The following is a 12,317-nucleotide window of genomic DNA, read 5'->3' on the forward strand; positions in this document are numbered from 1 at the left end:
GATAAGAAAGTATTATCGAGTGTGTGAGATTGATGATTATGTTGTTTGATTTAGACAACATTTAAGTAAGTTTTGAGAAGAGAATATTACTGTCAGTATATTTGTCTTTTGCTCGATATTCATGTGTACATATATATATTCTTAGCCAAGGACATGTGCCATTTACTATGCATTATGCCAAAGCACATTGTTATATATTCTAGTTTGGTTAGATACAGTTTTAATAGCGAAATGAGTGGTTCAAGTCCAGATTATCTTTAACTTTCAGTATTATGGTATGAGCGAGTGTGGACGCACCATGTGTACAATACTAGTGTGTTATTAGGATATGGCAGTGCGTTCAATGTGAACACAACTTCTTATCAGAGTTCTTAATCCCCTCTCCCCCCAAGCTTGACCATCCACTGCAATGCATTACACGCACACAGTGTAGATAGAGTATATGCTATACCCAAATGCTATGTTGAGAAGTGTTAGAGATAGAATGTGTTTGTTTTTGACCCATGCTGGAAAATGGTATCTTAGGCGGGAATGAAAGTTTGGTAGAGTCAGCAAAATGAGAAGACAAAGGATTTGAGTTGGGGAATACACTTGTTGAGAAGCACATGGTCAAATTGTCTAATAGTTAGCTAGTGATGGATGGGTTGATGAAATATTGTAGTTGAAGACTTGCATAATCACTGTCTGGAATTCATTGTATTATATTGTTAGGAATGATAATTCAGGTTAAATGTTATTGGGAATTACTCTCTCTCTCTCTCTCTCTCTCTCTCTCTATATATATATATATCCCTCTCTCTCTCTCCCCCTCTCTCTTTATATTCTCTCCCTCTCTTTCTCTCTCTCTCTCTCTCTCTCTCTCTGTATGATTCACCCCTTCTCTTTCACTCCCACATTACTTTGTATATAACCATGAAATGAATATACATGTATTCAGTAAACTATTGGTTGTTGTGTAGAATTAGAATATGAACTGTATGTGAAGATGAGATTATACAGTAAGAGGAATTCGTAATATTGGTTGTAAGTTTGTTAGAGCTATTAGTACAGACTGCAGACTAAGACTATTTGCCAGTGCTGTGAATATTGTAAGGAGTTTAGGATATAAGTTGTTGAAGATGTATCTTTTCAAGCTCAGTAGTCTCGCTGAAAAAGATAGTATTAGATCAAAGTGATGCAGATGACTATTGGAAAATACATGAGCTATAGTTAAGGAAGAGTTATAAGTTTATTCAGTATTAATGTGAAGTCCTGAGACAAGAAAGTAACTTGTGAATTTAGGGATTAGTGAAGGCTGAGAGTAGAATTGCATTCTAAGGGTCTATGTGTACAGTGGATCCTCAGTCTTGCATGGAGCGTAAAGAGTAGAAAGCTTATTAGGCAATAGTATAGGGATGATTATGCCAACATTCTTGTATTAGGTCTATATATGTGATTTCTTGAAAGAGACGCTAAGTGAAGAGTTATATGATTAGAAGCTAAAGTAGATTGACTGATACCGCAATGTTATAGACATTTGATAAGGGTTAAGTTATTTATTAGTAGCCAAGTTATAATTATGAGATCGATGAAGAGTTGCGCTTTTAAATGAAGCATGGAAGTAAGGATAGTTTTGTTTAGAGATAGTAAAGTAATGAAACTAACCAGATGATGTTCTTAGTGATATAGTAAGAGAACACTGAGAGCTAATGAATTCAATGTATGCGAACAGGTAGATTTATTTGTGTTTAATACTTGAAGAGTATTGTTATGCCATTTGATCGTATATATGTTATTGTAAGAAAAGACTGTTATTGTAGAAGATTAAGTAATAAAGACTTTGTTTTTGCCACGCATCTCAGTCAACACCTTTCTTATTTTGTCTTCCTTTCATAGGTATGCCCCCTCCCTCGGGGTGTGGGCGCTACAAATTTGGCGACCTTGCCAGGACGGCCATCAACGAAGAGACATGAGTGCGATGTGCTGTCCTATATAACCACGAACAGACTGGAAAGCTGAAAGCAGTGCAGTGATGAAAAGATAGAAGACATGAATCAAGAGTGCCAGTGAGATCCATCCCTAATTGACAATGGAGTTAGCCCAGGTTAGCGAGGAAGTTTTTGGGAGCCTCCCACACCTAGGGGAGAGCCAATTACGTAACCTAGTGACCCTGAGTGGAATTGACGAGAAGAAAGTGAAGAAGGCAGAGCAGAAAGGTGTTTGGGGTCTAAGATGCCTCCTAATGTCGTACCTGTCAGGAGATGAAGTCGAGGGATTGGAAGATGGTGGATTAGAACTGTTCAAGAAGGTGCAGGCTAGATTGGTTGTGGTTTCAGTTGAAAAAAGAGAGGCAGCTGCTGGAAAAGGTTCAGCAGAAACCAAAGAAGAATCAGCTACGGTCACGCCAGCCTGGACTGCCGACAAAGCAGGTCCAATCCCCACAGAGAAGGAAGCACCTCGGTTCGATTCCCTTCTTCGTAAGGAGTTCCGCATCAAAGGCCAGATTGGAGAGGTTGGGCAAAAGGACAAGCTGTCCTTTTCTAGCCTGGTCCACCAGATTGACAGGGGAGTGGCACGAGGGTACGCTGAGGAGGAGGTGGTAGACGCAATCATCAACGCCATGGTTCCGGGCCTCACCCTCAGAGCTTATCTAGAATGTAAGCCTGAACTGGACTTGCCGGTACTCCGCCGGTTACTCCGAAGTCACTATCAAGAGAAGGAAGCAACGGAGTTATACCATGATTTGACGGGGGCAGTCCAGAGTCCAAGAGAAAGCCCTCAGGAGTTCCTTCTACGAATGCTGGCCTTACGCCAGAAGATCTTGTTTGCGTCAAAAGAAGCCGATGCCACGTTCAGATATGACGCTACGTTGGTGCAAGGAATGTTTCTGCATTCCTTATTGACAGGTGTGACAAGTGAAAACATTAAGAGTGACCTCAAGCCCCTGCTTCAAAACGTTAATACCAGTGACGAGGTTCTACTTGAGCGTATAAACATTGCTGCAAATAACGAAAGTGAAAGGAACCTGAAGCAAGGGACAGCAAAGAGAACCAAGATAAACGAGGTCAGCACTACAAAGGTCAAAGAGAGTCACCCCAACAACCAAGCCTCAAATGCAAATTTGGACATGAAGATGATTCATGAAAGCATAAGGACGATTGTCAGATCAGAACTTGCAGCAGTTGCTCCAGCACCACAAGCTACCCTCACGCCACCAACAGTTGAGCAGAGGTATAGGAGGGCTCGTCGACCAGACTGGGGTTGTCGAGAATGCCGCCTCCAAGGAAATGGGGAAAGTTGCAACCACTGCTTCCGGTGTGGAAGTAGTGAACACTTCGCACGTGGGTGCAATAACCGACCAACTCAAGCGGGAAACGCCGGAGGGGCATCCGAGAGGGGCGAAGGTTTCCCCGGCAACACCCACAGTCCCGGACAACAGCAGCAAAGATAAGTTCCCTACAACTGAACAACCCAAGTACCAAAGCCAGAAAGATTGCAAAACTTATAGGAGGTAAATGTATAATAAAATGCCTTCTTAACGGAGCATGGACTGAAGCTCTGTATGACACAGGAGCTCAAGTGACAATCATCTCAGAATGTTGGAGACGGAGAAATGTGCCAGAATTGGCTATGTTACCGATTAGCGACTTGCTGGAAGGGGAGTTAAGTCTGAATACGGCCAACGGCATCGACATCCCATACCTTGGATGGGTTTGTATCCACTTCAGCCTCACTGGGGATGAAACCATAGAGGTCCCTACTCTCGTGACACCAGATACCTTGGATATGCCGATAATAGGAACCAATGTAATCACAGAAGTGGTGAAAGCAAGTCCAGGAGAGATAGGAGATGAAAAGCTGAGGCAGGCCATGGTAAATTCTTTGGGGGTTCAGACGCATGTTGTTTCTGACCTGATACACCTCCTTCGCCAAGAAGAAGTAGACGAGATCTGTGTAGTTCGAAGTGGGCGGGCAACCATCACGATCCCCAGCAAGAAGACCGTAGGAGTGGTTTGCACGGTACACACAGGACCCCTTTCATGTAAGACCGATGCTCTCTTTGAACCCGAGAGTACTCACCAAATAGAAGGACTCGAGATTGACCCAAGTCTTGTGAAGCTCCGAAGAGGAACAACCAGTAGGGTAACTATCCCCGTTGCCAATAACACTGGACATGATATCGTCATTCTTGGTTGCAAGGTACTGGGTGCACTACATCATTTCCAGTCAATAGTGCAAGAAAATCAACAAGACCAAGACGAACTGTCGGTACACAAGGAGAATGAGAGAGTTACCTCTAGTGAGAATAATGACGGAGATGACATTACCTCAACCATGGACCTCTCTGAGCTAACGAAGCATCAACAAGCCATAGTCAGGAGGATGCTAAGAGAAGAAAGCGATGCATTTGCCAGAGATGATAAAGACGTCGGGTGCATAGAAGATTTGCAGATGAAGATTCGTTTGAATGACGACACCCCTGTTAGTCGGACATACATGTCCATTCCAAGACCACTGTATTCTGAAGTAAAGGAGTATGTGGCTGATCTGATTGGTAGAGGCTGGGTAACCAAATCCACTTCCCCATATTCATCACCCATCGTATGTGTACGAAAGAAGGATGGCAGTCTGAGGCTATGCATTGATTACAGAGAACTAAACAGGAAAACCATTGATGATCGACAGCCGATACCCAGGATACAAGATGTAGTAGATGGACTTGGGGGCAGCTGTTGGTTTACAACGCTTGACCAAGGAAAGGCTTACCACCAGGGGTATATGCACCAGGACAGTCAAGAACTTACTGCCTTCGTCACTCCTTGGGGCTTGTATCAATGGAAACGTATCCCGTTTGGACTCAAGAATGCCCCCGCCGTTTACCAAAGACACATGGAAGGATGTCTTGAGGGACTTGCCTATGATTTCTGTGTGGTCTATTTGGATGACATACTTGTGTATAGTAGGACATTTGAGGAGCATATCAGCCACATCCAGCAAGTACTGCAGAGAATGCAAAGACATGGCATTAAGTTGAAGCCCAGCAAATGCAAGCTATTCCAACGGCAAGCCAAGTATTTGGGGAAGATAGTGTCTGCAGAGGGACATGCTCCAGATCCAAAAGACACCAAGGCCCTCCAAGCTCTGAGGGAAAAGCAGCCAAAGACAGTGGGTGACGTCCGCCAACTGCTAGGAATGATCGGATACTTCCGCAAGTACATTCCAAGCTTCTCCCAACGTGCCAAGCCCTTATATGAGCTACTCAAGAGTCCTGCCCCAACTGCTGACAAGCCCAAGAATTCAACTCGATCCAAGAAGAAGAATTCAGTCCCCTCCAGCACCCAAATCAAGTGGCAAGAACACCATCAAGACATATTAGATGGGTTAATAGACACACTTGCATCCCCTCAAGTGATGGCATACCCTGATTTCCAAGCGCCATTTTGTTTGTACACTGATGCTTCCCAAGAAGGCCTGGGTGCAGTCCTCACCCAGATGAAAGAAGGAGAAAACAAGGTCATCGGGTACGGATCACGAACACTAACTCCAGCGGAGCACAACTACAATCTGCACTCTGGAAAGTTAGAGTTTCTTGCATTGAAATGGGCGATTACAGAACACTTTCGTGACTACCTTGCCTATGCCAAGCATTTCACTGTGTACACGGACAACAACCCGTTGACGTACATCCTCACAACAGCGAAGTTGAACGCAACTGGACAACGATGGGTCGGTGAATTGGCTGATTTCCGATTTGATATACGGTACCTACCAGGAAGTACCAATCGAGTGGCTGACACCCTATCAAGAATTCCTGCTGATTTGGAGCAGTACCAGCAGGACTGTACACAAGAAGTTGACCCACAAGCTGTCAAGGCCACACAAGCGGCAATTCTGCATTGTAACCCGCAACTTGACATATTGATCGCATCCGCATCAGTAGATGTTGCAACAGCAGCTGAGGAACACGAGATGGTATTAACACCCCTCCACCAATGGTCCAAAGCAGAAATAAGAAGGGCCCAAGAAGATGACCCAACTATTGGCCCGGTGCGGGACAAGAGAACACAGGGGATAATTCCTCCCAGAAGGGACCGCCAAGAGCTCAGTCAAAATTCCAAGTGCTTGCTACATGAATGGAACCTGTTAAAGGTAGATGAGAATGGTATTTTATACCGATGCACCAAGAATCGCTCCCAGCTTGTTCTGCCAGCCAAGTTCCAAGAGTTAATTCTCAAGCAACTGCATGATGAGATGGGACACCAAGGAGCGGAGAGAGTGACCAGCCTTGTCAGAGATAGGTTCTATTGGCCTCACATGCAGAAGGACATCGAGAAATATACAACCTCAGCATGTCACTGTCTCAAACAAAGAAAACCAGCCAAAAAGACCAAAGCGCCATTGAACCCAATTCTCACCACTCAACCATTTGAACTGGTATCGTTAGATTTCCTGCATCTGGAGCAGAGTGTAGGTGGTTATGAATATATACTTGTCATCATGGACCACTATACGAGGTTTGCCCAGGCATATGCAACAACAAACAAATCTTCCAAGACAGCAGCAGACCGCCTGTTCAACGACTTCATCCCCCGCTTCGGATTCCCAAGAAGAATTCATCATGACCAAGGCCGAGAATTTGAGAACAGATTGTTTGAGCGCTTATGCCAGCATAGTAAGATTACAAGATCGCACACCACACCATACCATCCTGAAGGGAATGGACAAGTAGAGCGATTCAACAGGACGTTGCTGGGTATGCTAAGAACACTCACCACCACGGAGCGTACACGTTGGAAGGATCATTTGCAGAAGGTAGTCCATGCCTACAACTGCACCAGGCACACTTCAACAGGATTCTCTCCTTTCTTCCTCCTCTTCGGCCGGTCGCCCCGTCTCCCAGTTGACATTGCATTTGGGTTGAAGACTACAGAAGACAATGCAGCTGCAATAGACCCCAAGGAATATGCAGAAAAGTGGCGTAGTAAGATGCAACAGGCTTACACATTAGCATCACAGAGAATGGGACAAGCTGCAGAGAAGAGAAAAGGTTATTACGACCGTACAGTACGCAGCACTGTGCTACAGAAAGGAGATAGAGTTCTGGTACGAAGTCTGGCCCCTCCAGGTGGCCCAGGGAAGCTTCACCCTTACTGGGAGGAAATAGTGTACAAGGTGGTGAAACAAAAGGATGAGTCGCTTCCAGTATATGTGGTAGCACCGGAAAAGGGGGTAGGTCGCACTAAGACGCTACATAGGAACCACCTCCTACCATGCGACTCCCTACCCATAGACGATGCCCCAGAAGAGTTCATCGAAAAAAAGACACTAAGAAAGAGACGCCCAACGAAGATGCGGGAGAGGCAACCACCTATCCGTGATGACGACGAGACGTCTTCAGGCGAGGATGGGTACTTCCGGGCAGCATACCATAGACCAGGTATGAGGCCTCGTACTCCATACACGGACAGAGTAGAATTAATGAGCGAGGTTGACCACCTAACACAGGCCAGCAACACCCAAACTAGCGGCTCATCTGACGACCATTCTATACCACCAACAACCCCAGAACTAAGTGATGAAGCAGTGAGTGGAGGGAATAGTCCAGATAGCGATCCCCAGTCCAATATAGAGGATGCTCCAAGGAGAGGGAATCGACGACGCAGAGCTCCCACCACATTCAGTTATGAATCCCTGGGTGAGCCTAGCATACTTACTCCGAATATTTCCATGGTTCAAAGCCGCAACAACCCCACCGATGCACCAAATCCCAGTCAAGAAGCATCTGTCCAGTGGTTCTCCAAGCCGCCACCCTCAACAGCCCAGCCACCTGCACCTTACCCCTATACTTATCACCCACCTATGCCACCCCTCCAATACCAACACCTACCACCATTCTACCCTCATCAAATGCCTCTACAGATGCAGACGCCGATAGCCCATCAGCAGCCAGCTCACTACCAACGACAGATGACGGATGACCAGCTTCACTTTTCACAGCGAGCGAGTCAATCATTCGACCCGCGAGGAATGCCCTACCAGTTGCGATGCTGAACAGATAATGACGAAGGAGAACACTAGCATTACACCATTTGTGTTATGCGTGTAAACGGATTTCCCTTTTTACCACATTAGATGCATCGTTATGGAATCATGTGTGCTGTTTAGTAAAACCTGATATAGGAGTGACGCGAAGAGTTAGGATGAAACAAGTTGTTAATCATTTCAGGAATTGTGGTGTAATATAAAGAAGCAAGCGAATAAAGAAACAAGCGATGACACGCGATTGTGATCTGTTGATCTAAGTGATAAAGTCTTTGGAATGACTCGAGACGTTCCCAAGAAACCCTCACCGTATGTCAGATGCGTCCATGGAATGGATTTTGCGTGTGATGTTTATGTTACGCAAAGTTGATTTGTATGGAAAGGAAAAGCCACATAGTTATGATATGATTTTATGATAGGTAATGCTGAGACTTCGAGAGCCTATTAGGTCGCTAAACTGATTCGCAACACGTGGATGAACTCGATGTGCAACATGTATTTCACAGAGGAATTAGAGCACGATGATTTGTGAGCGTAGCATTGACATGGACTATAAACAATCATGGACTTAGTTGATACATTACATCTGTACTTCATGGCGACATTGAACGAGAACTATATGAACGTTAAAAATGTTATACTATAATCATGAATTATTGATGTAAATGTTTGGAAGTTGAAATGTCCAGGAGACATTTATTTTTGGAGGGGAAGGTGTGGAGCCCCACAGAATACCCCCCCCCCCCCCTATTTTTTTGTATATCTTTGACTATGTATGTATGACACAAGTATATTTCTAGCCCCCATATAGTCCCTCCTCTTAGTTAATTAGGTACCCCCTCCTGCGAGAGTGGCCTCACCCACAACTAACCCAAACACACCAGCTGGGATACCAGGAGTGGCTTCTCACTTTGTTTTTGCCACGCATCTCAGTCAACACCTTTCTTATTTTGTCTTCCTTTCATAGGTAAGAAAGAATCTCTTATTATTCAATTGTGTTATATTCTTGTTCTTCATAATATGTGTATTTCTAAACTATTATAACTTCACTATTCATATATCTTGTATTACTGTATAAAAGGAGATATTAATGGTCTTTGGCTATGAGATGTTGGATTATATGACATGTGGACTATGGGTGGAAATATAAGAAATGCCATGTGGGAAGAGATGCCATGTGGGAAGAGATAATGTCATTGATGTACATAGTAATTACTTGTAGAAATGATAAGAAAGTATTATCGAGTGTGTGAGATTGATGATTATGTTGTTTGATTTAGACAACATTTAAGTAAGTTTTGAGAAGAGAATATTACTGTCAGTATATTTGTCTTTTGCTCGATATTCATGTGTACATATATATATTCTTAGCCAAGGACATGTGCCATTTACTATGCATTATGCCAAAGCACATTGTTATATATTCTAGTTTGGTTAGATACAGTTTTAATAGCGAAATGAGTGGTTCAAGTCCAGATTATCTTTAACTTTCAGTATTATGGTATGAGCGAGTGTGGACGCACCATGTGTACAATACTAGTGTGTTATTAGGATATGGCAGTGCGTTCAATGTGAACACAACTTCTTATCAGAGTTCTTAATCCCCTCTCCCCCCAAGCTTGACCATCCACTGCAATGCATTACACGCACACAGTGTAGATAGAGTATATGCTATACCCAAATGCTATGTTGAGAAGTGTTAGAGATAGAATGTGTTTGTTTTTGACCCATGCTGGAAAATGGTATCTTAGGCGGGAATGAAAGTTTGGTAGAGTCAGCAAAATGAGAAGACAAAGGATTTGAGTTGGGGAATACACTTGTTGAGAAGCACATGGTCAAATTGTCTAATAGTTAGCTAGTGATGGATGGGTTGATGAAATATTGTAGTTGAAGACTTGCATAATCACTGTCTGGAATTCATTGTATTATATTGTTAGGAATGATAATTCAGGTTAAATGTTATTGGGAATTACTCTCTCTCTCTCTCTCTCTCTCTCTATATATATATATATATATATCCCTCTCTCTCTCTCCCCCTCTCTCTTTATATTCTCTCCCTCTCTTTCTCTCTCTCTCTCTCTCTCTCTCTCTGTATGATTCACCCCTTCTCTTTCACTCCCACATTACTTTGTATATAACCATGAAATGAATATACATGTATTCAGTAAACTATTGGTTGTTGTGTAGAATTAGAATATGAACTGTATGTGAAGATGAGATTATACAGTAAGAGGAATTCGTAATATTGGTTGTAAGTTTGTTAGAGCTATTAGTACAGACTGCAGACTAAGACTATTTGCCAGTGCTGTGAATATTGTAAGGAGTTTAGGATATAAGTTGTTGAAGATGTATCTTTTCAAGCTCAGTAGTCTGGCTGAAAAAGATAGTATTAGATCAAAGTGATGCAGATGACTATTGGAAAATACATGAGCTATAGTTAAGGAAGAGTTATAAGTTTATTCAGTATTAATGTGAAGTCCTGAGACAAGAAAGTAACTTGTGAATTTAGGGATTAGTGAAGGCTGAGAGTAGAATTGCATTCTAAGGGTCTATGTGTACAGTGGATCCTCAGTCTTGCATGGAGCGTAAAGAGTAGAAAGCTTATTAGGCAATAGTATAGGGATGATTATGCCAACATTCTTGTATTAGGTCTATATATGTGATTTCTTGAAAGAGACGCTAAGTGAAGAGTTATATGATTAGAAGCTAAAGTAGATTGACTGATACCGCAATGTTATAGACATTTGATAAGGGTTAAGTTATTTATTAGTAGCCAAGTTATAATTATGAGATCGATGAAGAGTTGCGCTTTTAAATGAAGCATGGAAGTAAGGATAGTTTTGTTTAGAGATAGTAAAGTAATGAAACTAACCAGATGATGTTCTTAGTGATATAGTAAGAGAACACTGAGAGCTAATGAATTCAATGTATGCGAACAGGTAGATTTATTTGTGTTTAATACTTGAAGAGTATTGTTATGCCATTTGATCGTATATATGTTATTGTAAGAAAAGACTGTTATTGTAGAAGATTAAGTAATAAAGACTTTGTTTTTGCCACGCATCTCAGTCAACACCTTTCTTATTTTGTCTTCCTTTCATAGGTATGCCCCCTCCCTCGGGGTGTGGGCGCTACATAAACCAATATGAAACCAATTCGGGCAATGATTCGGTGTGGCGGGATCGGTAAGAGCGCTGCGCTTACAATCAAATCTTCCGAGTTTGTTACTAGTTGGGGCGATTTTTTTGATCCCCTGATTTCTTTTGCTGATATTATAGCAAGGTTGACAATGATAATTGACAATGATTTTTAATGATTGCTGGTGAAACTTTGAGAAAATAAGTATTATAGTTGTAGTCACAAAAAAATATATACATCTATACATAGTTCAAACTTCTTCATTAATATAGTACACACATGTATCTTTCTTGCTCCCTCAACGACTCCACCCAGCAACACCCTCTCTCTCTCTCTCTCTCTCTCTCTCTCACCCTCCTCTCTTTCCACCCCCCCCCCCTGTTTCTTTTGTTTCACTTCTCTATTTTTCTTTTCTTTTCCTTTCCCTCTCATTTTTTCCTGACCGCAGCGCAATTTTACCAATAATATCCCGACTTCCCCCCCCCCCCCCCATCTTACATATTAAAATACCTAACAAATTAAAGTAAGCATGTATTTAAAAAAATACAGTACTACAGACATACACAAAGAAACTATTAGGTTCTGTCCATATGATATATATTATTCCATATCTCAAACATTCATACATTGAAATAACAAAGGTCATCAAATAACATGAAAATCATTCTCTTCTATGATACTTAACTATAACAAATATTTACCAATACCAGACAGAGACTACAGTGACATAGTCATAGTACTTACCACACATTTTCACATTTTAGAATGATTATGAAAATACCTAGATACATGAATTTCATAATTTTTTCCACATAAAATATAATATATGATAGTATAGATGAACCAACACATTATTAGACTGGAATGCTGAATCATATAAATCTCATTATAATAGGATATATCCATGTGACTGAAATGATAATTTGCATGTAGAAATAAAACAGATAAAGTATTGCTTCAATATTTCTTCTACAAGAAATGACAAATAAATGAACACCCAATTAATAAATGAGTGTTCAGCATAAAAACATAAAGAATAAAGACTCAACTTCTAACAGGTTGTCATCTGTATTTAAAGTGTTAGACATTTGGGGGGAAAGTCTTTGGAGATGTACATTACAATGTCATTTAGGTTTTAAATACCTGCACAATGTAGA

Source organism: Strongylocentrotus purpuratus, unplaced genomic scaffold, assembly GCF_000002235.5.
Source record: "Strongylocentrotus purpuratus isolate Spur 01 unplaced genomic scaffold, Spur_5.0 spur5_scaffold_12, whole genome shotgun sequence".
NCBI classification, from domain to species: Eukaryota; Metazoa; Echinodermata; class Echinoidea; order Camarodonta; family Strongylocentrotidae; genus Strongylocentrotus; species Strongylocentrotus purpuratus.